The 26,235-nt window shown below is 42.0% G+C and overlaps 1 pseudogene; it reads left to right on the top strand.

Moving 5' to 3' along the window:
- The window catches only part of LOC115124502 (B-cell receptor CD22-like), a 57,042-nt pseudogene extending 32,540 nt beyond the window's left edge, over window positions 1-24,502 (top strand).
- The last annotated feature ends 1,733 nt before the right edge of the window (window positions 24,503-26,235 follow it).

The raw sequence follows: 26,235 nt of genomic DNA, 5'->3' as shown, positions 1-26,235 counted from the left end.
GTTTAGGAGTAGTATTAACATGAGACACAGTGATGGTGGGTTGTGTTTAGGAGTAGTATTAACATGAGACAGTGATGGTGGGTTGTGTTTAGGAGTAGTATTAACATTAGACACAGTGAAGGTGGGTTGTGTTTAGGAGTAGAGTTAACATGAGACAGTGATGGTGGGTTGTGTTTAGGAGTAGTATTAACATGAGACACAGTGAAGGTGGGTTGTGCTTAGGAGTAGTATTAACATGAGACACAGTGATGGTGGGTTGTGTTTAGGAGTAGTATTAACATGAGACAGTGACAGTAGTATTAACATGAGACAGTGATGGTGGGTTGTGTTTAGGAGTAGTATTAACATGAGACACAGTGAAGGTGGGTTGTGTTTAGGAGTAGAGTTAACATGAGACAGTGATGGTGGGTTGTGTTTAGGAGTAGTATTAACATGAGACACAGTGATGGTGGGTTGTGTTTAGGAGTGTTAACATGAGACACAGTGATGGTGGGTTGTGTTTAGGAGTAGTATTGACATGAGACACAGTGATGGTGGGTTGAGTTTAGGAGTAGTATTAACCTGAGACACAGTGATGGTGGGTTGTGTTTAGGAGTAGTATTAACATGAGACACAGTGAAGGTGGGTTGTGTTTAGGAGTAGTATTAACATGAGACACAGTGATGGTGGGTTGTGTTTAGGAGTAGTATTAACATGAGACACAGTGATGGTGGGTTGTGTTTAGGAGTAGTATTAACATGAGACAGTGATGGTGGGTTGTGTTTAGGAGTAGTATTAACATGAGACACAGTGATGGTGGGTTGTGTTTAGGAGTAGTATTAACATGAGACACAGTGATGGTGGGTTGTGTTTAGGAGTAGTATTAACATGAGACACAGTGATGGTGGGTTGTGTTTAGGAGTAGTATTAACATGAGACACAGTGATGGTGGGTTGTGTTTAGGAGTAGTATTAACATGAGACACAGTGATGGTGGGTTGTGTTTAGGAGTAGTATTAACATGAGACAGTGATGGTGGGTTGTGTTTAGGAGTAGTATTAACATGAGACACAGTGATGGTGGGTTGTGTTTAGGAGTAGTATTAACATGAGACACAGTGAAGGTGGGTTGTGTTTAGGAGTAGTATTAACATGAGACACAGTGATGGTGGGTTGTGTTTAGGAGTAGTATTAACATGAGACACAGTGATGGTGGGTTGTGTTTAGGTATTAACATGAGACAGTGATGGTGGGTTGTGTTTAGGAGTAGTATTAACATTAGACACAGTGAAGGTGGGTTGTGTTTGTGTTAACATGAGACAGTGATGGTGGGTTGTGTTTAGGATTAGTATTAACATGAGACACAGTGATGGTGGGTTGTGTTTAGGAGTAGTATTAACATGAGACACAGTGATGGTGGGTTGTGTTTAGGAGTAGTATTAACTTGAGACACAGTGATGGTGGGTTGTGTTTAGGAGTAGTATTAAGATGAGACACAGTGATGGTGGGTTGTGTATAGGAGTAGTATTAACAAGAGACACAGTGATGGTGGGATGATTTTAGGAGTAGTATTAACATGAGACACAGTGATGGTGGGTTGTGTTTAGGAGTAGTATTAACATGAGACACAGTGATGGTGGGTTATGTTTAGGAGTAGTATTAACATGAGACACAGTGATGGTGGGTTGTGTTTAGGAGTAGTATTAACCTGAGACACAGTGATGGTGGGTTGTGTTTAGGAGTAGTATTAACATGAGACACAGTGATGGTGGGTTGTGTTTAGGAGTAGTATTAACATGAGACACAGTGATGGTGGGTTATGTTTAGGAGTAGTATTAACATGAGACACAGTGATGGTGGGTTATGTTTAGGAGTAGTATTAACATGAGACAGTGATGGTGGGTTGTGTTTAGGAGTAGTATTAACCTGAGACACAGTGAAGGTGGGTTGTGTTTAGGAGTAGAGTTAACATGAGACAGTGATGGTGGGTTGTGTTTAGGAGTAGTATTAACATGAGACACAGTGAAGGTGGGTTGTGCTTAGGAGTAGAGTTAACATGAGACACAGTGATGGTGGGTTGTGTTTAGGAGTAGTATTAACTTGAGACACAGTGATGGTGGGTTGTGTTTAGGAGTAGTATTAACATGAGACACAATGATGGTGGGTTGTGTTTAGGAGTAGTATTAACATGAGACAGTGATGGTGGGTTGTGTTTAGGAGTAGTATTAAGATGAGACACAGTGATGGTGGGTTGTGTATAGGAGTAGTATTAACAAGAGACACAGTGATGGTGGGTTGTGATTAGGAGTAGTATTAACATGAGACACAGTGATGGTGGGTTATGTTTAGGAGTAGTATTAACATGAGACAGTGATGGTGAGTTGTGTTTAGGAGTAGTATTAACCTGAGACACAGTGATGGTGGGTTGTGTTTAGGAGTAGTATTAACATGAGACACAGTGAAGGTGGGTTGTGTTTAGGAGTAGTATTAAGATGAGACACAGTGATGGTGGGTTGTGTATAGGAGTAGTATTAACAAGAGACACAGTGATGGTGGGATGTGTTTAGGAGTAGTATTAACATGAGACACAGGGATGGTGGGTTGTGTTTAGGAGTAGTATTAACATGAGACACAGTGATGGTGGGTTGTGTTTAGGAGTAGTATTAACCTGAGACACAGTGATGGTGGGTTATGTTTAGGAGTAGTATTAACATGAGACAGTGATGGTGGGTTGTGTTTAGGAGTAGTATTAACCTGAGACACAGTGATGGTGGGTTGTGTTTAGGAGTAGTATTAACATGAGACACAGTGAAGGTGGGTTGTGTTTAGGAGTAGTATTAACATGAGACACAGTGATGGTGGGTTGTGTTTAGGAGTATTATTAACATGAGACACAGTGATGGTGGGTTGTGTTTAGGAGTAGTATTAACATGAGACAGTGATGGTGGGTTGTGTTTAGGAGTAGTATTAACATTAGACACAGTGAAGGTGGGTTGTGTTTAGGAGTAGAGTTAACATGAGACAGTGATGGTGGGTTGTGTTTAGGAGTAGTATTAACATGAGACACAGTGATGGTGGGTTGTGTTTAGGAGTAGTATTAACATGAGACACAGGGATGGTGGGTTGTGTTTAGGAGTAGTATTAACATGAGACACAGTGATGGTGGGTTGTGTTTAGGAGTAGTATTAACCTGAGACACAGTGATGGTGGGTTGTGTTTAGGAGTAGTATTAACATGAGACAGTGATGGTGGGTTGTGTTTAGGAGTAGTATTAACATGAGACACAGTGATGGTGGGTTGTGTTTAGGAGTAGTATTAACATGAGACACAGTGATGGTGGGTTGTGTTTAGGAGTAGTATTAACATGAGACACAGTGATGGTGGGTTGTGTTTAGGAGTAGTATTAACATGAGACACAGTGATGGTGGGTTGTGTTTAGGAGTAGTATTAACATGAGACAGTGATGGTGGGTTGTGTTTAGGAGTAGTATTAACATGAGACACAGTGAGGTGGGTTGTGTTTAGGAGTAGTATTAACATGAGACACAGTGATGGTGGGTTGTGTTTAGGAGTAGTATTAACATGAGACACAGTGAAGGTGGGTTGTGTTTAGGGTAGTATTAACATGAGACACAGTGATGGTGGGTTGTGTTTAGGAGTAGTATTAACATGAGACACAGTGATGGTGGGTTGTGTTTAGAGTAGTATTAACATGAGACAGTGATGGTGGGTTGTGTTTAGAAGTAGTATTAACATTGAGACAGTGAAGGTGGGTTGTGTTTAGGAGTAGTAGTTAACATGAGACACAGTGATGGTGGGTTGTGTTTAGGAGTAGTATTAACATGAGACACAGTGATGGTGGGTTGTGTTTAGGAGTAGTATTAACATGAGACACAGTGATGGTGGGTTGTGTTTAGGAGTAGTATTAACATGAGACACAGTGATGGTGGGTTATGTTTAGGAGTAGTATTAACATGAGACACAGTGATGGTGGGTTATGTTTAGGAGTAGTATTAACATGAGACAGTGATGGTGGGTTGTGTTTAGGAGTAGTATTAACCTGAGACACAGTGAAGGTGGGTTGTGTTTAGGAGTAGAGTTAACATGAGACAGTGATGGTGGGTTGTGTTTAGGAGTAGTATTAACATGAGACACAGTGATGGTGGGTTGTGCTTAGGAGTAGTATTAACATGAGACACAGTGATGGTGGGTTGTGTTTAGGAGTAGTATTAACATGAGACACAGTGATGGTGGGTTGTGTTTAGGAGTAGTATTAACATGAGACACAGTGATGGTGGGTTGTGTTTAGGAGTAGTATTAACATGAGACACAGTGATGGTGGGTTGTGTTTAGGAGTAGTATTAACATGAGACACAGTGATGGTGGGTTGTGTGTATTTGAGACACAGTGATGGTGGGTTGTGTTTAGGAGTAGTTAACATGAGACAGTGATGGTGGGTTGTGTTTAGGAGTAGTATTAACATGAGACACAGTGAGGTGGGTTGTGCTTAGGAGTAGAGTTAACATGAGACACAGTGATGGTGGGTTGTGTTTAGGAGTAGTATTAACATGAGACACAGTGATGGTGGGTTGTGTTTAGGAGTAGTATTAACATGAGACACAGTGATGGTGGGTTGTGTTTAGGAGTAGTATTAACATGAGACAGTGATGGTGGGTTGTGTTTAGGAGTAGTATTAAGATGAGACACAGTGATGGTGGGTTGTGTATAGGAGTAGTATTAACATGAGACACAGGGATGGTGGGTTGTGTTTAGGAGTAGTATTAACATGAGACACAGTGATGGTGGGTTGTGTTTAGAGTAGTATTAACATGAGACACAGTGATGGTGGGTTGTGTTTAGGAGTAGTATTAACATGAGACACAGTGATGGTGGGTTGTGTTTAGGAGTAGTATTAACATGAGACACAGTGATGGTGGGTTGTGTTTAGGAGTAGTATTAACATGAGACACAGTGATGGTGGGTTGTGTTTAGGAGTAGTATTAACAGAGACACAGTGATGGTGGGTTGTGTTTAGGAGTAGTATTAACATGAGACACAGTGATGGTGGGTTTGTGTTTAGGAGTAGTATTAACATGAGACACAGTGATGGTGGGTTGTGTTTAGGAGTAGTATTAACATGAGACACAGTGATGGTGGGTTGTGTTTAGGAGTAGTATTAACATGAGACAGTGATGGTGGGTTGTGTTTAGGAGTAGTATTAACATGAGAGTGATGGTGGGTTGTGTTTAGGAGTAGTATTAACATGAGACACAGTGAAGGTGGGTTGTGTTTAGGAGTAGTATTAACATGAGACACAGTGATGGTGGGTTGTGTTTAGGAGTAGTATTAACATGAGACACAGTGATGGTGGGTTGTGTTTAGGAGTAGTATTAACATGAGACAGTGATGGTGGGTTGTGTTTAGGAGTAGTATTAACATTAGACACAGTGAAGGTGGGTTGTGTTTAGGAGTAGAGTTAACATGAGACAGTGATGGTGGGTTGTGTTTAGGAGTAGTATTAACATGAGACACAGTGATGGTGGGTTGTGTTTAGGAGTAGTATTAACATGAGACACAGTGATGGTGGGTTGTGTTTAGGAGTAGTATTAACATGAGACACAGTGATGGTGGGTTGTGTTTAGGAGTAGTATTAACCTGAGACACAGTGATGGTGGGTTATGTTTAGGAGTAGTATTAACATGAGACAGTGATGGTGGGTTGTGTTTAGGAGTAGTATTAACCTGAGACACAGTGATGGTGGGTTGTGTTTAGGAGTAGTATTAACATGAGACACAGTGATGGTGGGTTGTGTTTAGGAGTAGTATTAACATGAGACACAGTGATGGTGGGTTGTGTTTAGGAGTAGTATTAACATGAGACACAGTGATGGTGGGTTGTGTTTAGGAGTAGATTAACATGAGACAGTGATGGTGGGTTGTGTTTAGGAGTAGTATTAACATGAGACACAGTGAAGGTGGGTTGTGTTTAGGAGTAGAGTTAACATGAGACACAGTGATGGTGGGTTGTGTTTAGGAGTAGTATTAACATGAGACACAGTGATGGTGGGTTGTGTTTAGGAGTAGTATTAACATGAGACACAGTGATGGTGGGTTGTGTTTAGGAGTAGTATTAACATGAGACACAGTGATGGTGGGTTGTGTTTAGGAGTAGTATTAACATGAGACAGTGATGGTGGGTTGTGTTTAGGAGTAGTATTAACATGAGACACAGTGAGGTGGGTTGTGTTTAGGAGTAGAGTTAACATGAGACAGTGATGGTGGGTTGTGTTTAGGAGTAGTATTAACATGAGACACAGTGATGGTGGGTTGTGTTTAGGAGTAGTATTAACATGAGACACAGTGATGGTGGGTTGTGTTTAGGAGTAGTATTAACATGAGACACAGTGATGGTGGGTTGTGTTTAGGAGTAGTATTAACATGAGACACAGTGATGGTGGGTTGTGTTTAGGAGTAGTATTAACATGAGACAGTGATGGTGGGTTGTGTTTAGGAGTAGTATTAACATGAGACACAGTGATGGTGGGTTGTGTTTAGGAGTAGTATTAACATGAGACAGTGATGGTGGGTTGTGTTTAGGAGTAGTATTAACATGAGACACAGTGATGGTGGGTTGTGTTTAGGAGTAGTAGTTAACATGAGACACAGTGATGGTGGGTTGTGTTTAGGAGTAGTATTAACATGAGACACAGTGATGGTGGGTTGTGTTTAGGAGTAGTATTAACATGAGACACAGTGATGGTGGGTTGTGTTTAGGAGTAGTATTAACATGAGACACAGTGATGGTGGGTTGTGTTTAGGAGTAGTATTAACATGAGACACAGTGAAGGTGGGTTGTGTTTAGGAGTAGTATTAACATGAGACACAGTGATGGTGGGTTGTGTTTAGGAGTAGTATTAACATGAGACACAGTGATGGTGGGTTGTGTTTAGGAGTAGTATTAACATGAGACAGTGATGGTGGGTTGTGTTTAGGAGTAGTATTAACATTAGACACAGTGATGGTGGGTTGTGTTTAGGAGTAGATTAACATGAGACAGTGATGGTGGGTTGTGTTTAGGAGTAGTATTAACATGAGACACAGTGATGGTGGGTTGTGTTTAGGAGTAGTATTAACATGAGACACAGTGATGGTGGGTTGTGTTTAGGAGTAGTATTAACATGAGACACAGTGATGGTGGGTTGTGTTTAGGAGTAGTATTAACATGAGACAGTGATGGTGGGTTGTGTTTAGGAGTAGTATTAACATGAGACACAGTGATGGTGGGTTGTGTTTAGGAGTAGTATTAACATGAGACAGTGATGGTGGGTTGTGTTTAGGAGTAGTATTAACATGAGACACAGTGATGGTGGGTTGTGTTTAGGAGTAGTATTAACATGAGACACAGTGATGGTGGGTTGTGTTTAGGAGTAGTATTAACATGAGACACAGTGATGGTGGGTTGTGTTTAGGAGTAGTATTAACATGAGACACAGTGATGGTGGGTTGTGTTTAGGAGTAGTATTAACATGAGACACAGTGATGGTGGGTTGTGTTTAGGAGTAGTATTAACATGAGACACAGTGATGGTGGGTTGTGTTTAGGAGTAGTATTAACCTGAGACACAGTGATGGTGGGTTGTGTTTAGGAGTAGTATTAACATGAGACACAGTGAAGGTGGGTTGTGTTTAGGAGTAGTATTAACATGAGACACAGTGATGGTGGGTTGTGTTTAGGAGTAGAGTTAACATGAGACAGTGATGGTGGGTTGTGTTTAGGAGTAGTATTAACATGAGACACAGTGAAGGTGGGTTGTGCTTAGGAGTAGAGTTAACATGAGACACAGTGATGGTGGGTTGTGTTTAGGAGTAGTATTAACATGAGACACAGTGATGGTGGGTTGTGTTTAGGAGTAGTATTAACATGAGACACAGTGATGGTGGGTTGTGTTTAGGAGTAGTATTAACATGAGACACAGTGATGGTGGGTTGTGTTTAGGAGTAGTATTAACATGAGACACAGTGATGGTGGGTTGTGTTTAGGAGTAGTATTAACATGAGACACAGTGATGGTGGGTTGTGTTTAGGAGTAGTATTAACATGAGACAGTGATGGTGGGTTGTGTTTAGGAGTAGTATTAACATTAGACACAGTGAAGGTGGGTTGTGTTTAGGAGTAGAGTTAACATGAGACAGTGATGGTGGGTTGTGTTTAGGATTAGTATTAACATGAGACACAGTGAATGTGGGTTGTGCTTAGGAGTAGAGTTAACATGAGACACAGTGATGGTGGGTTGTGTTTAGGAGTAGTATTAACTTGAGACACAGTGATGGTGGGTTGTGTTTAGGAGTAGTATTAAGATGAGACACAGTGATGGTGGGTTGTGTATAGGAGTAGTATTAACAAGAGACACAGTGATGGTGGGATGATTTTAGGAGTAGTATTAACATGAGACACAGTGATGGTGGGTTGTGTTTAGGAGTAGTATTAACATGAGACACAGTGATGGTGGGTTATGTTTAGGAGTAGTATTAACATGAGACACAGTGATGGTAGGTTATGTTTAGGAGTAGTATTAACATGAGACAGTGATGGTGGGTTGTGTTTAGGAGTAGTATTAACATGAGACAGTGATGGTGGGTTGTGTTTAGGAGTAGTATTAAGATGAGACACAGTGATGGTGGGTTGTGTATAGGAGTAGTATTAACAAGAGACACAGTGATGGTGGGTTGTGATTAGGAGTAGTATTAACATGAGACACAGTGATGGTGGGTTATGTTTAGGAGTAGTATTAACATGAGACAGTGATGGTGAGTTGTGTTTAGGAGTAGTATTAACCTGAGATACAGTGATGGTGGGTTGTGTTTAGGAGTAGTATTAACATGAGACACAGTGAAGGTGGGTTGTGTTTAGGAGTAGTATTAAGATGAGACACAGTGATGGTGGGTTGTGTATAGGAGTAGTATTAACAAGAGACACAGTGATGGTGGGATGTGTTTAGGAGTAGTATTAACATGAGACACAGGGATGGTGGGTTGTGTTTAGGAGTAGTATTAACATGAGACACAGTGATGGTGGGTTGTGTTTAGGAGTAGTATTAACCTGAGACACAGTGATGGTGGGTTATGTTTAGGAGTAGTATTAACATGAGACAGTGATGGTGGGTTGTGTTTAGGAGTAGTATTAACCTGAGACACAGTGATGGTGGGTTGTGTTTAGGAGTAGTATTAACATGAGACACAGTGAAGGTGGGTTGTGTTTAGGAGTAGTATTAACATGAGACACAGTGATGGTGGGTTGTGTTTAGGAGTATTATTAACATGAGACACAGTGATGGTGGGTTGTGTTTAGGAGTAGTATTAACATGAGACAGTGATGGTGGGTTGTGTTTAGGAGTAGTATTAACATTAGACACAGTGAAGGTGGGTTGTGTTTAGGAGTAGAGTTAACATGAGACAGTGATGGTGGGTTGTGTTTAGGAGTAGTATTAACATGAGACACAGTGAAGGTGGGTTGTGCTTAGGAGTAGAGTTAACATGAGACACAGTGATGGTGGGTTGTGTTTAGGAGAAGTATTAACTTGAGACACAGTGATGGTGGGTTGTGTTTAGGAGTAGTATTAAGATGAGACACAGTGATGGTGGGTTGTGTATAGGAGTAGTATTAACCTGAGACACAGTGATGGTGGGTTGTGTTTAGGAGTAGTATTAACATGAGACACAGTGATGGTGGGTTGTGTTTAGGAGTAGTATTAACATGAGACAGTGATGGTGGGTTGTGTTTAGGAGTAGTATTAACATTAGACACAGTGAAGGTGGGTTGTGTTTAGGAGTAGAGTTAACATGAGACAGTGATGGTGGGTTGTGTTTAGGAGTAGTATTAACATGAGACACAGTGAAGGTGGGTTGTGCTTAGGAGTAGAGTTAACATGAGACACAGTGCTGGTGGGTTGTGTTTAGGAGTAGTATTAACCTGAGACACAGTGATGGTGGGTTGTGTTTAGGAGTAGTATTAACATGAGACACAGTGAAGGTGGGTTGTGTTTAGGAGTAGTATTAACATGAGACACAGTGATGGTGGGTTGTGTTTAGGAGTAGTATTAACATGAGACACAGTGATGGTGGGTTGTGTTTAGGAGTAGTATTAACATGAGACAGTGATGGTGGGTTGTGTTTAGGAGTAGTATTAACATTAGACACAGTGAAGGTGGGTTGTGTTTAGGAGTAGAGTTAACATGAGACAGTGATGGTGGGTTGTGTTTAGGAGTAGTATTAACATGAGACACAGTGAAGGTGGGTTGTGCTTAGGAGTAGAGTTAACATGAGACACAGTGATGGTGGGTTGTGTTTAGGAGTAGTATTAACATGAGACACAGTGATGGTGGGTTGTGTTTAGGAGTAGTATTAACATGAGACAGTGATGGTGGGTTGTGTTTAGGAGTAGTATTAAGATGAGACACAGTGATGGTGGGTTGTGTATAGGAGTAGTATTAACAAGAGACACAGTGATGGTGGGATGTGTTTAGGAGTAGTATTAACATGAGACACAGGGATGGTGGGTTGTGTTTAGGAGTAGTATTAACATGAGACACAGTGATGGTGGGTTGTGTTTAGGAGTAGTATTAAGATGAGACACAGTGATGGTGGGTTGTGTTTAGGAGTAGTATTAACATGAGACACAGTGATGGTGGGTTGTGTTTAGGAGTAGTATTAACATTAGACACAGTGATGGTGGGTTGTGTTTAGGAGTAGTATTAAGATGAGACACAGTGATGGTGGGTTGTGTTTAGGAGTAGTATTAAACATGTGACACAGTGATGGTGGGTTGTGTTTAGGAGTAGTATTAAACATGAGACACAGTGATGGTAGGGTTGTGTTTAGGAGTAGTATTAAAATGAGACAGTGAAGGTGGGTTGTGTTTAGGAGTAGTATTAACATGAGACAGTGATGGTGGGTTGTGTTTAGGAGTAGTATTAACATGAGACACAGTGAAGGTGGGTTGTGTTTAGGAGTAGTATTAACATGAGACAGTGATGGTGGGTTGTGTTTAGGAGTAGTATTAACATGAGACACAGTGATGGTGGGTTGTGTTTAGGAGTAGTATTAACATGAGACAATGATGGTGGGTTGTGTTTAGGAGTAGTATTAACATGAGACAGTGATGGTGGGTTGTGTTTAGGAGTAGTATTAACATGAGACACAGTGATGGTGCGTTGTGTTTAGGAGTAGTATTAAACATGAGACACAGTGATGGTGGGTTGTGTTTAGGAGTAGTATTAACATGAGACAGTGAAGGTGGGTTGTGTTTAGGAGTAGTATTAACATGAGACAGTGATTGTGGGTTGTGTTTAGGAGTCGTATTAACATGAGACACAGTGATGGTGGGTTGTGTTTAGGAGTAGTATTAACATGAGACACAGTGATGGTGGGTTGTGTATAGGAGTAGTATTAACAAGAGACACAGTGGTGGTGGGTTGTGTTTAGGAGTAGTATTAACATGAGACACAGGGATGGTGGGTTGTGTTTAGGAGTAGTATTAACATGAGACACAGTGATGGTGGGTTGTGTTTAGGAGTAGTATTAACATGAGACACAGTGATGGTGGGTTGTGTTTAGGAGTAGTATTAACATGAGACACAGTGATGGTGGGTTGTGTTTAGGAGTAGTATTAAGATGAGACACAGTGAAGGTGGGTTGTGTTTAGGAGTAGTATTAACATGAGACAGTGATGGTGATGCATGCTCTTCAACCGATCGCTACCTGCACCTACCCGCCTGACCAACATCACTACTCTGGACGGCTCTGACTTAGAATACGTGGACAACTACAAATACTTAGGTGTCTGGTTAGACTGTAAACTCTCCTTCCAGACCCATATCAAACTTCTCCAATCCAAAGTTAAATCTAGAATTGGCTTCCTATTTCGCAACAAAGCATCCTTCACTCATGCTGCCAAACATACCCTTGTAAAACTGACCATCCTACCAATCCTCGACTTTGGCGATGTCATTTACAAAATAGCCTCCAATACCCTACTCAACAAATTGGATGCAGTCTTTCACAGTGCAATCCGTTTTGTCACCAAAGCCCCATATACTACCCACCATTGCGACCTATACGCTCTCGTTGGCTGGCCCTCGCTTCATACTCGTCGACAAACCCACTGGCTCCATGTCATCTACAAGACCCTGCTTGGTAAAGTCCCCCCTTATCTCAGCTCGCTGGTCACCATAGCATCTCCCACCTGTAGCACACGCTCCAGCAGGTATATCTCTCTAGTCACCCCCAAAACCAATTCTTTCTTTGGCCGCCTCTCCTTCCAGTTCTCTGCTGCCAATGACTGGAACGAACTTCAAAAATCTCTGAAACTGGAAACACTTATCTCCCTCACTAGCTTTAAGCACCAACTGTCAGAGCATCTTACAGAATACTACACCTGTACATAGCCCACCTATAATTTAGCCCAAACAACTACCTCTTTCCCAACTGTATTTAATTTATTTATTTATTTTGCTCCTTTGCACTCCATTATTTTTATTTCTACTTTGCACATTCTTCCATTGCAAAACTACCATTCCAGTGTTTTATTGTGCTATATTGTCTTTACTTTGCCACCATGGCCTTTTTTGCCTTTACCTCCCTTCTCACCTCATTTGCTCACATTGTATATAGACTTGTTTATACTGTATTATTGAGTGTATGTTTGTTTTACTCCATGTGTAACTCTGTGTCGTTGTATCTGTCGAACTGCTTTGCTTTATCTTGGCCAGGTCGCAATTGTAAATGAGAACTTGTTCTCAACTTGCCTACCTGGTTAAATAAAGGTGAAATAAAAAATAAAATAAAAAAAAGAAAGGGTCCAGATTGTCTAGCCCGGCTGATTTGTAGGGGTCCAGATTTTGCAGCTCTTTCAGAACATCAGCTGACTGGATTTGGGAGAAGGAGAAATGGGGAAGGATTGGGCGAGTTGCTGTGCGGGGTGCAGTGCTGTTGACCGGGGTAGGGGTAGCCAGGTGGAAAGCATGGCCAGCGGTAGAAAAATCCTTATTGAAATTCTTAATTATAGTAGATTTATCGATGGTGACAGTGTTTCCCGTCTTCAGTGCAGTGGGCAGCCGGGAGGAGATGTTCTTATTCTCCATGGACTTTACAGTGTCCCAGAACTTTTTTGAGTTTGTTTTGCAGGAATCAAATTTTGGCTTGAAAAAGCTAGCCTTGGCTTTTCTAACTGCCTGTGTATATTGGTTTCTAGCTTCCCTGAAAAGTTGCATATCACTGGGGTGTTCGATGCTGTTCGATGCTAATGCAGAATGCCATGGGATGTTTTTGTGTTGGTTAAGGGCAGTCAGGTCTGGAGAGAACCAACTGCTAAAGCTGTTCCTGGTTCTAAATTTCTTGAATGGGGCATGTTTATTTAAGATGGTGAGGGAGGCTTTTCTTTTAATAACCAGGCATCCTCCACTGACGGGATGAGGTCAATATCCTTCCAGGATTCCCCGGCCAGGTCGATTAGAAAGGCCTGCTTCCTGAAGTGTTTCAGGGAGCGTTTGACAGTGATGAGTGGAGGTTGTTTGACCGCTGACCCATTACAGATGCAGGCAATGAGAAAGTGATCGCTGAGATCTTGGTTGAAAACAGCAGAGGTGTATTTAGAGGGCAAGTTGGTTAGGATGATATCTATGAGGGTGCCCGTGTTTACAGCTTTGGGGTGGTACCTGGTAGGTTCATTGATCATTTGTGTGAGATTGAGGGCATCAAGCTTAGATTGTAGGATGGCTGGGGTGTTAAGCATGTTCCAGTTTAGGTAGCCTAGCAGCACGAGCTCTGACGATAGATGGGGGGCAATCAGTTCACATATGGTGTCCAGAGCACAGCTGGGGGCAGAGGGTGGTCTATAGCATGCGGCAACGGTGAGAGACTTGTTTTTAGAGAGGTTGATTTTTAAAAGTAGAAGTTCAAATTGTTTGGGTACAGACCTGGATAGTAGAACAGAACTCTGCAGGCTATATTTGCAGTAGATTGCAACACTGCCCCCTTTGGCCATTCTATCTTGTCTGAAAATGTTGTAGTTAGGGATGAACATTTCTGAATTTTTAGTGGTCTTCCTAAGCCAGGATTCAGACACGGCTAGAACATCCGAGTTGGCAGAATGTGTTAAAGCAGTGAATAAAACAAACTTAGGGAGGAGGCTTCTAATGTTAACATGCATGAAACCAAGACTATTACAGAAGTCCTCAAAAGAGAGCGCCTGGGGGATAGGAGTGGAGCTAGGCCTGGATTCACCTCTACATCACCAGAGGAACAGAGGAGGAGTAGAATAAGGGTGCGGCTAAAAGCTATGAGAATTGGTCGTCTAGAACTTCTGGAACAGAGAGTAAAAGGAGGTGTTTGGTGGCGATAAAATTGTTTCAAGGTATAATGTACAGACAAAGGTATGGTAGAATGGGAATACAGTGGAGGTAAACCTAGGTATTGAGTGATGATGAGAGAGATTTTGTCTCTAGAAACATCATTGAAACCAGGTGATGTCATCTCATGTGTGGGTGGTGGAACTGAAAGTTTGAATAAGGTATAGTGAGCAGGGCTAGAGGCTCTACAGTGAAATAAGCCAATAAACACTAACCAGAACAGCAATGGACAAGGCATATTGACATTAAGGAGAGGCATGCTTAGTCGAGTGATCATAAGGGTCCAGTGAGTAGTGAGGTTGGTTGGGGTCACGGCGATTCAGACAGCTAGCCGGGCCATCGGTAGCAAGCTAGCATAGGTTGTAGGTCTGTTTTTAGCCACCTCGTGTGTTTCCGTCGGTAGATTAGTGGGGTTCCGTGTGGTAGAGGGGATCAATCCAATTTGCAAAATAGATATCGTTATAGTGACCCAAGTTAAATTGTCGGATAGACTTAGTCAGATAGCAGCCGATAAGACAGCTAACGATTAGCGGGCCGCAGATGGGCTTTTAGGTAAGGTCGCGACGGAGGGGCAAGTTGGATAACTCCCTCGGGTAGATAACGTCAGTAGTCAAGTCGTGAAGGCCCGGTGGGGCTCTGCATTGGCAGTAAAACAGGGTCCGGATAGGTGAATGTAGCCCAGGAGTGGCTGATGGAACTCTTTAGCTGGCTAGCTCCGGAATAATTTATATTTGCTCCGGGTTCGATGTAAGCCAATAGTCACATGGATAGCAGCTAGCTGGCTGCGAGATCCAGGTGTAAATGTCCAGAGCTTGCGGTTGAAATCCAGGGATATGGAGAGAAAAAATAAGTCCGGTATGTTCTGGTCTGAGTCGCGTTGTACAAAACTGGCGATAGATTTTTGAGCTAAAGGAGAGCTGATGACCACAAAACTGTGGTTAGCTGAATACTAATGTTAGTCAGTAAACTGGCTAGCTTCTGGCTAGCTTCTGGCTTGCTTCTGTTTAGCTTCTGGCTAGCTTCTGGTTAGCTTCTGGTTAGCGTCTGGCTAGCTTCTGGTTAGCTTCTGGTTAGCTTCTGGCTAGCTTCTGGTTAGCTTCTGGCTAGCTTTGATTGTGGATTTCAGATTTGAGGTAAATAATACTTTTTTTAAATTGGTGAGGCTGGTTGCAGGAGAGTGTTTTGAAGTTGAGTTTTGGAAAAGAAAATATATAAAAGATATGCGAAGAAAGGTGTAAATATGTAAACGGGACACGACAAGACCAGGACAAAGGACGTCTGACTGCTATGCCATCTTGGGAAGATTAGACTATATATAGATAACAGACTACATTAGACTATATATGGATAGCAGGCTACATTAGACTATATATAGATAACAGACTACATTAGACTATATATGGATAGCAGGCTACATTAGACTATATATGGATAGCAGGCTACATTAGAATATATATGGATAACAGACTACATTAGACTATATATAGATAACAGACTACATTAGACTATATATGGATAGCAGGCTACATTAGACTATATATGGATAGCAGGCTACATTAGAATATATATGGATAGCAGGCTACATTAGACTGTATATGGATAACAGACTACATTAGACTATATATAGATAACAGACTACATTAGACTATATATGGATAGCAGGCTACATTAGACTATATATAGATAACAGACTACATTAGACTATATATGGATAGCAGGCTACATTAGGCTATATATGGATAGCAGGCTACATTAGACTGTATATGGATATCAGGCTACATTAGACTATATATGGATAACAGACTACATTAGACTATATATGGATAGCAGGCTACATTAGACTATATATGGAAAGCAGGCTACATTAGAATATATATGGATATCAGGCTACATTAGACTATATATGGATATCAGGCTACATTAGACTATATATGGATATCAGGCTACATTAGACTATACAGTATATGGACAGCAGCAGTCAATACAGCAGACTATGGTGATAATGATACTGATTCCTCTGCTAACTAATGATACTACCAGTACTGTACACAAGGGTCAACAGTGTACCATAATATGATAGAGGCATGTTGCACTACTACGGACATCAGTGTTTGTGTGTTTAAATGTGACTTTGTCAAGTAGACAGTGTTGTCAAGTAGACAGTGTTGTGTTTCACCATTCTGTCTGTTTCATTTCCAGTTTGTATTGTTGTTATTAGCCCACCATTATTGAGGACATTCATATCTGACTGCTGCAGTAATGTTGAGATGCCAGTAGGAGGAGCTCTAGTCTAGAACACTGGAACCTTCAGTACCACTTTGATGCAGCTGATGAGGAGAGTAAATTGAATGTGTTTATAGAACATAATGAATGACATCATGGAACTGACCAAATGTAAATGGAACTTTGACCTGTTCCATGTAGAACTCAGAGGGACAAGGCAACACATTCTAAGATATTATAAACATTCCATATAGAATAGTCAACATATTGTTAACATGGTTCTGTATTTAAATAAAAGTGGAAATGGGGGACATTTAGTCAATTTTATAAATGTAGGACCCATTTTAATACAATAACCTCCCTTTTCTGACATGCTGTTCAGGTCGTCATGCAGATAAATGTTTTAAAGAGGAAGGAAAGGACAGTTCTGTATCAGCTACTTATGTTCTGACTACTTTAATACTCCTGTTGTGTTCGTTTCATGTTAATTTATTCTGTGTTCCCAGTCCAAAATGACCTCCCCATTATAGCTGATTATAAACCCATAATAATACATATATTATCACCTAATGTTGTATAAGATCTTGTTATTAACTTAAGTTCTTGTGAACATTACACGTTTTGAACTTCTATTTGCTATTTATGGCCTGTAGGCCTCATTGGCCTGAGCTCATACAACACGTTCTGAGTAAAGAAAAGCATAATGTGTGGATTATTTGACTATAACAAATACTCAGATGAAACATATTGTGCTGTTTATCACAGACTACTTTGTGTCAAAGTTTAACAAGGACTCTCTCCTCCTCACCAGTGTCATGATCAAAGATATGATCAAGAGCCTCACACACAGTATATCTATATATTATTGACACAATGTTGTGATTGTTTGTGAGAATACCAACAGGTTCCCCCGGGGAAAGATTCTATTGGGGAAAGGTTCCCCAATATTGCCATGGAAGCCAAGGTGGGGAGTGGGGAGTGAGGGTGTGTGTGTGTGTGTGTGTGTGTGTGTGTGTGTGTGTGTGTGTGTGTGTGTGTGTGTGTGTGTGTGTGTGTGTGTGTGTGTGTGTGTGACGGAACGTAGAGGTTTGAACATTTATCCTCCTATATTTGGGGTTCTGAAAATAAAACAGCATCAGAACAATCCATGTAGAAATATGGGTTTACAATATGGAATTGTTGTTTATGATGGTGATGATGATGACTTTATTGTATCCATTAGGAAATTATTTTTGCATCATACAACATGTCATCTTAAATAGACAGATGTAGACAGACATGCAACACATCACACGCATTACATACATAGTGCAATAGACTTACAGACAGACAGTATTCACATAGACAACCATATAGCATAATACAACTCAACACAATATGAGCCTGGTTCATTTTCAGTAATGAGGCCCTGGACTCCATTTACAGTTTCTACTTCAATGTATCAGGTGGAGTTATTCACCAGCTATAGAGTGAGTTGTTGTTTATGTTTCTAAGACTGCAGGGTGGGAGATGCAACAATGGCCTTGAGAACAGCAGGAAGTGTGTTGGTGGTGTTTCTCTGGTCTGTAGCAGGTATGTTATTATTCATTACTTGATATGTTTGTCAATCTACAGACATTTCTAAAATTTGCATAATGTTATTCTGGTGTGTTCTGTTAGGCGTCTCCACTTCACTTAAATAGTTGTCTTTCACACCTCACTGAGTGATGCTTATCTGTGGTTTCCATTCACACTCAAATCAGGAACTATGGCAACAAAGTGTGGACAAACCCTACAGTCAGTGTGAGACAATATACCTTGAATTAATGTAATACCCTTGTGTTGTGTGACTGTTCAGTTGTACTGGGGCAGAATGGCTGGAGTGTGACTTACACCACTCAGAGTATCTGTGCCTTGAAGGGGTCAACAGTGGAGCTGACCTGCTCTTTCAGTTATCCCAGAGATCTTGAAGTCACATCAACCTTCTGGTACACTAAAATGGAGACTGGTGTAGAACCTGAAGATCTAGGTCAGAACCCAGAGAATGCAGGTCGTCTGGAGTATCATGGGGATAAGAAGAAAGACTGTACCCTGAAAATCACAGATCTGAGAGAGAGAGACTCAGCTACGTACAAGTTCAGATTTATAACAGATCAGACCGAAGGGAAATATACTGGTGATCCTGGAGTCACTCTGTCTGTTACAGGTACAGTAATATTCTATATACGGGTGATCCTGGAGTCACTGTCTGTTACAGGTACAGTTACATTCTATATACTGGAGATCCTGGAGTCACTCTGTCTGTTACAGGTACAGTTACATTCAATATACTGGTGATCCTGGGGTCACTCTGTCTGTTACAGGTACAGTAACATTCTATATACTGGTGATCCTGGAGTCACTGTCTGTTACAGGTACAGTAACATTCTATATACGGGTGATCCTGGAGTCACTCTGTCTGTCTCAGGTACAGTTACATTCAATATACTGGTGATCCTGGGGTCACTCTGTCTGTTACAGGTACAGTAACATTCTATATACTGGTGATCCTGGAGTCACTCTGTCTGTTACAGGTACAGTAACATTCTATATACTGGTGATCCTGGAGTCACTCTGTCTGTCTCAGGTACAGTTACATTCAATATACTGGTGATCCTGGGGTCACTCTGTCTGTTACAGGTACAGTAACATTCTATATACTGGTGATCCTGGAGTCACTCTGTCTGTTACAGGTACAGTAACATTCTATATACTGGTGATCCTGGAGTCACTCTGTCTGTTACAGGTACAGTAACATTCAATATACTGGTGATCCTGGAGTCACTCTGTCTATCACAGGTACAGTTACATTCAATATAGTTAAAATGTTGAATTCCATTTAGTTCAGGAAAATGGTCTTGGTTTGTATTTATGTCTATATACAGTGGGGCAAAAACGTATTTAGTCAGCCACCAATTGTGCAAGGTCTCCCACTTAAAAAGATTAGAGAGGCCTGTAATTTTCATCATAGGTACACTTCAACTATAACAGACAAAATGTGGAAAAAAAATCCAGAAAATAACATTGTAGGATTTTTCATGAATTTATTTGCAAATGATGGTGGAAAAGAAGTATTTAATAGTGGACATATCCTGCTCTTACACATATCCCAGTTATCATGAGATCAAACATGCTTTCTTTTTGGTTTACTAAATGGTCTGGTATGGACACTGAAGATCTGAGCTCAGCGCCAGGGTATGAGGGTCATATAGAGTACCTTGGGGATAAGGAGAGTGACTGTACCCTGAGAATCACAGACCTGAGATTGAATGACTGCTGGGTTCAGGTTCAGATTCATAACATCTGGAGATAAGTTTGCTGGCTCACCTGTCTCCCTGACTGTCTCAGGTAATCTGTCACTCATCTCACATCTATTACTGTAATTACCTTATTAAGGGCAGTCATACAGACACAGTAGTGGTTTGTAACAGAAAAATACAAAATATTGTATTTCACATCAGAGGACATACACGACATGATGAAAATGATGTGGACACCTATTCGTCGAACATCTCATTTCAAAATCATGGCCATTAATGTGGAGATGGAGTTGTCCCCCCTTTGCTGCTATAACAGCCTCCACTCTTCTGGGAAGGCTTTCCACTAGATGTTGGACCATTGCCTCCATTCAGCCACAACAGCATTAGTGAGGTCGGCACTGTTGTTTGGGGATTAGGCCTGGCTCGCAGTCTGAGTTCCAATTCAGCCCAAAGGTGTTCGATGGGTTGAGGTCAGGGATCTGTGCAGGCCAGTTAAATTCTTCCACGCCGATCTCGACAAACCATTTCTGTATGGACCTCACTTTGTGCACAGGCGCATTGTCAGGCTGAAACAGTAAAGGGCCTTCCCCAAACTGTTGCCACAACGTTGGAAGCACAGAATCATTGAGGATCTCATTGTGCACTGTAGAGTTACGATTTCCATTCAATGGAACTAAGGGATCTATCCCAAACCATGAAAAACAGCCGAAGACTTTTATTCCTCCTCTGCCAAACTTTACAGTTGGCACTATGCATTCGGGCAGGTAGTGTTCACCTGGCATCCGCCAAACCCAGATTTGTCTTTTGGACTGACAGATGGTGGCGCATGATTCATGCCTTCAGAAAACGTGTTTCCACTGCTCCAGTCCAATGGCAGCGAGCTTTACACCATTCCAGCCGACAGTTGGCATTATGCATGGTGATCTTAGGCTTGTGTGCGGCTGCTCCCGAAGAACAGTTCTTGTGCTGAATGACTTTCAGAGGCAGTTTGGAACTTGAGTGAGTGTTGCAACCCAGGACAGACGATTTTAATGTGCTATGCGGTTCAGCACTCGGCGGTCCTCTTCTGTGAGCTTGACTTGTGTGGCCTACCACTTTTCACCTGAGCCGCTGTTGCTCCTAAACGTTTCCACTTCACAATAACAGCACTTACAGTTGACTGGGGCTGCTCTAGCAGGGCAGAAATTTGACGAACTGACTTGTTTGAAAGGTGGAATCATATGACGGTACCATATTGAAAGTCATTGAGGTCTTCAGTAAGGTCATTTTACTGCCAATGTTTGTCTATGGGGATTCCATGGCTGTGTGCTCAGAGACAAGTGTGGCTGAACAGCTGGATCCACTAATTTGAAAGGGTGTCCAGATACTTTTGAATATATTGTGTATTTAGGAGGATATTAATGATATGTTTCCTTTAACTCCAGATGTTGTGTTGGAGATGGATCCTACATCTGTGTCAGAGGGGGAGAGAGTCACACTGAGATGTAGAACCAACTGTACACTGGTCCCCATCACAGTCTACAGTTGGTATAAGAATGGACAGCCTATACCAAACAACAACACCTCCTCTCCAGTCTACATCCTATTCTCAGTCAGCAGTGAGGATACAGGCAGATACTCCTGTTCTGTAGAAGGACATGAGGATCTCCCCTCTGCTGAAGAGACTCTCACTGTCAGATGTAAGTACATGGGGTTTAAATCTTTAGTTCGGTATAAAAACATTGTAAGTATGTTTTATTTATCTCCAGTTGTATTCTTTATTAAGTAACATCATGTGCTTTTAAATGTTCTAATCTTTTAAATTGCACTGATTTACTGTATTTGATAAATGCAATGTCTTCAGATGGCCCAAGGAACACCTCAGTGTCAGTCAGTCCCTCTGGTGAAATAGTGGAGGGCAGTTCAGTGAATCTGACCTGCAGCAGTGATGCCAACCCACCTGTGGACAAATACACCTGGTACAAGAGGAATGTAACCTCACCAAAAGCATCAGGACAGAGTTACACCATCCATAACATCAGCTCTGAGGACAGAGAGGGATACTACTGTGAGGCTCTGAACATTATAGGGAGAGAGACTATCCCTGTCCATATTAATGTTATATGTAAGTATGACACATTCTGTCCATTTTTTGTGCTCTGTCATTTGACATATTTCATTCTGACATCATGCATTTATAAACTCATGTCCCTGCAGCAGTGTTTCCCTGGGTTCCTGTGGTGGGGGTGGGGGCTGTCCTGACTGCTGGAGCTCTTCTTGTCACCATCTACTGCACTCTGAGGAGGTGACTTGCATTTACATGTCCTGTGTTAGTAACATATCAACCTCCACAAGAGGTCAGTAGAGAGCAGATTTAACTCTGTCCCTCATTACAGGAGATCCACAGGAGGAAGTAATGCAACATCAGACACACAGGTAATAATGTAAAAAACCAAAGATTTAAATCCTAATACCATAGACAGTAAGCAAATTAATTTACATAAACATTTTGGAGGGAGGGGTTCGTAAAGTGCTCATTCAGTGTTCCTTCTTTCAGAATGTGAGGGACTCCCCCAGTGACACAGCCCCTCAGATAGATGCTGAGCCCTCCGATTATGAGAACTGGAGAGAACCACCACAGAACCTGGACAGTGACACAGACCCTCAGATAGATGCCGAGCCCTCCGATTATGAGAACTGGAGAGAACCACCACAGAACCTGGACAGTGACACAGCCCCTCAGATAGATGCTGAGCCCTCCGATTATGAGAACTGGAGAGAACCACCACAGAACCTGGACAGTGACACAGCCCCTCAGATAGATGCTGAGCCCTCCGATTATGAGAACTGGAGAGAACCACCAAAGAACCTGGACTGAAGAGAACCAAAAAGGAACCTGGACTGAAGAGAACCACCACAGAACCTGGACTGAAGAGATCCACCACAGACCCTGGATTGAATAGAACCCCCACAAAACCTGGACTGAAGAGAACCAAAACAGAACCTGGACTGAAGAGAACCACCACAGAACCTGGACAGTGACACAGCCCCTCAGAAAGATGCTGAGCTCTCCGATTATGAGAACTGGAGAGAACCACCAAAGAACCTGGACTGAAGAGAACCAAAAAGGAACCTGGACTGAAGAGAACCACCACAGAACCTGGACTGAAGAGATCCACCACAGAACCTGGATTGAATAGAACCCCCACAAAACCTGGACTGAAGAGAACCAAAACAGAACCTGGACTGAAGAGAACCACCACAGAACCTGGACAGTGACACAGCCCCTCAGAAAGATGCTGAGCCCTCCGATTATAAGAACTGGAGAGAACCACCACAGAACCTGGACAGTGACATAGCCCCACCGATAGATGCTGAGCCCTCAGATTATGAGAACTGGAGAGAACCACCACAGAACCTGGAGAGTGACACAGCCCCTTAGAAAGATGCTGAGCCCTCCGATTATGAGAACTTAAGAGAACCACCACAGAACATGGACTGAAGAGAACCACCACAGAACCTGGACTGAAGGGAACCACCACAGAACCTGGACTGAAGAGAACCACCACAGAACCTGGACTGAAGATAACCACCACAGAACCTGGACAGAAGAGAACCACCACAGAACCTGGACTGAAGAGAACCACCACAGAACCTGGACAGAAGAGAACCACCACAGAACCTGGACTGAAGAGAACCACCACAGAACCTGGACTGAAGAGCAACATCATCAAACCAAAGCTAGGCCTCACAATTTTATTCTCTTACTATGATATTGCTTTTTAATCTAGAAGGTTTGAGACAATGAGGTTTAACATCTGAGTAAATGCTGGAATTGAGATTGTTCTCCTAATGATAAATACAGTATGTGCACTACCGTTCAAAAGTTTGGGGTCACTTAAAATGTCCTTGTTTTTGAAAGAAAAGCAAAAAAAATTGTCCATTAAAATAGCATCTAATTGATCAGAAATGCAGTGTAGACATTGTTAATGTTGTAAATTAGTATTCTACCTGGAAAATGCAATGTTTTATGGAATATCTACAAAGGCGGACAGAGGCCAATTATCAGCAACCATTACTCCTGTGTTCCAATGGCACGTTGTGTTATCCAAGTTTATCATTTTAAAAGGTAAATGAATCATTAGAAAACCATATTGTAATTATGTTAGCACAGCTGAAAACTGTTGTGCTCGCTGATTAAAGAAGCAATGAAACTGGCCTTCTTTAGACTAGTTGAGTATCTGGAGCATCAGCATTTGTGGGTTCATTTACAGGTTCAAAATTTCAATTTATCTGTTTACTATCTGTAGATTGTATTGCTTTTCTTTTTCATGGGATTTTGCCAATTCTAGATTTTTATAACATATAAAGTTTTGGCTTGTTTTAGTGACACAAAAATGAATAATATTGACAAGAGCTTTTAAATATTTGTATCTCTGGAGTTGTTCCTGATGTGTTAAAATATGTTTTACTTTGTATTGCTGTAAGTCATTACTGGTCATTTTATATTTTATATTATGTAATACCATATTGTTCAGTGTCATGATATTGCTTGTTTCATTATCACATAATTAATAATGACGTATTTTACATACATTGAACACAGTATAAGCATCATGTTGTAAATAAGCTCAAAGGTAGACAATAAAAAGACAACAAATAAATATATTATTTTGTTAATTTACATCTAATCATAACTACATCCATTCAGCTTGTTTCTTGTATTTCTGCCCATTGGACACATGAGGGGGCCATTGAACCACATAACTATGAGTGGCTAGGGGCACACACACACACACACACACACACACACACACACACACACACACACACACACACACACACACACACACACACACACACACACATATACATACACACACGTCTAGATCTTGCCAGATTCTTTCCCATTAGTTCAGACATTGTATGGGTGTGTTCTTGTTACTTGTGGATGCCTGTGTGTGTATGTGTGTGGTAGGGGTATGTTGCTCCCTAGACCATTGAAGGAGTACTTAAATTTAAGTTGTCAACCAGATTTTGTAGGTGGCAAAGATCTGGACTATTTCTACTTTGATCTCATTTCTTGTATTTCTTTGGGAATGGTTTGTCCTCCTAATGGTGTCTGGAGCTCTACCCGTCTGCCCTATCAGATGCTCAGAAGTCCATCCAACTCGCCCCTGATTGGCCAAAGGGATACTTCCTCAAGGGGAGTGCACTGATGGGGTTAAAGGTCAGTGTCTGAGCTCTCTACTGTGAACGTGGACATTGCTGACTGTGTGTATCGGTGAAATCTGACCATCAATCTCTTCTCCCTCTCCCCACTCATCTTATCTCCCCCTCTCTTCCCCCTGCTCTCTCTCGCTGCATCTCCCCTCTCCCCCATCCTCTCTCCCTCCCCTCTACCTCCTCTCACCCCCCCTCTCCTCCCATCCCTCCCCTTTTCTCTCTCCAGCTGTATGGTGAGGCAGAAAGGGCCATGGATCAGGTGATAAGGTGATGAGTCCTCCACTGAGGTCTTCAACTGCAAGGTCCTGCAGCTCATGATGAGGGGAGACAGGGGTCAGGCTCCGGCCTAATGGAGTTGGTGGTGGTAGAGTTGGATAACTCAATGTGTCCGAAGTTGAGGTTTGGTTTTCTGTCTCTCCTCCCTCTCGGGACTCCAGTGGTGGACCTCTCCCCCCTCTCAGGATTCTATTGGTGGACCTCTCCTCCCTCTCAGGATTCTATTGGTGGACCTCTCCTCCTCCCAGGACTCCAGTGGTGGACCTCTCCTCCCCTCTGAACTCCAGTGGTGGACCTCTCCTCCCCCTGGACTCCAGTGGTGGACCTCTCCTCCCCTCAGGACTCTACTGGATGTGTATGTTTAACTCTATATCATACCTGGGTTGTTAGTGTGACTCTAGACCATGCTAGCCCACTGAGCTAATGTGTGGACATTAGCTCCTGTTAACTAACATGAATCTCCAGTTCATCTCATCATTACAGACCAGGTTAGTTCACTGAAATCACACCCAGTCTGTTGTTGAGTTGTTCCACATCTAAATAATAGATCATGTAATGTGAGTACACATCCCTACAGTTATAGGTTCTATAGACTGTCCCAAATAGCACCCTATTCCTACATACTGCACTACTTTCAACCAGAGCCTCATGGTCTTGGTCAAGCACTGTGTTGGGGATAGGGTGCCATTTAGGTCACATTCATAATGTTGGGTTGTTGTAAGGTTGCTGTAATGGATTTATTCTGACCATGGTCCCCTCCCTTCCTCTCCTCCTCTGGTCCCCCTGTCCCTGTCTCTGGGTGGGGAACGTCACCATGGACCTCACTGAGAAACACATATTGGACCTTTTCAAAACGTATGACCATCATGCCCCAT

The sequence above is a fragment of the Oncorhynchus nerka genome, linkage group LG15 (genome assembly GCF_034236695.1).
Source record: "Oncorhynchus nerka isolate Pitt River linkage group LG15, Oner_Uvic_2.0, whole genome shotgun sequence".
NCBI classification, from domain to species: Eukaryota; Metazoa; Chordata; class Actinopteri; order Salmoniformes; family Salmonidae; genus Oncorhynchus; species Oncorhynchus nerka.
The sequence above is the reverse complement of the archived record's forward strand: the minus strand, read 5'-3'. Positions and strand labels throughout refer to the sequence as shown.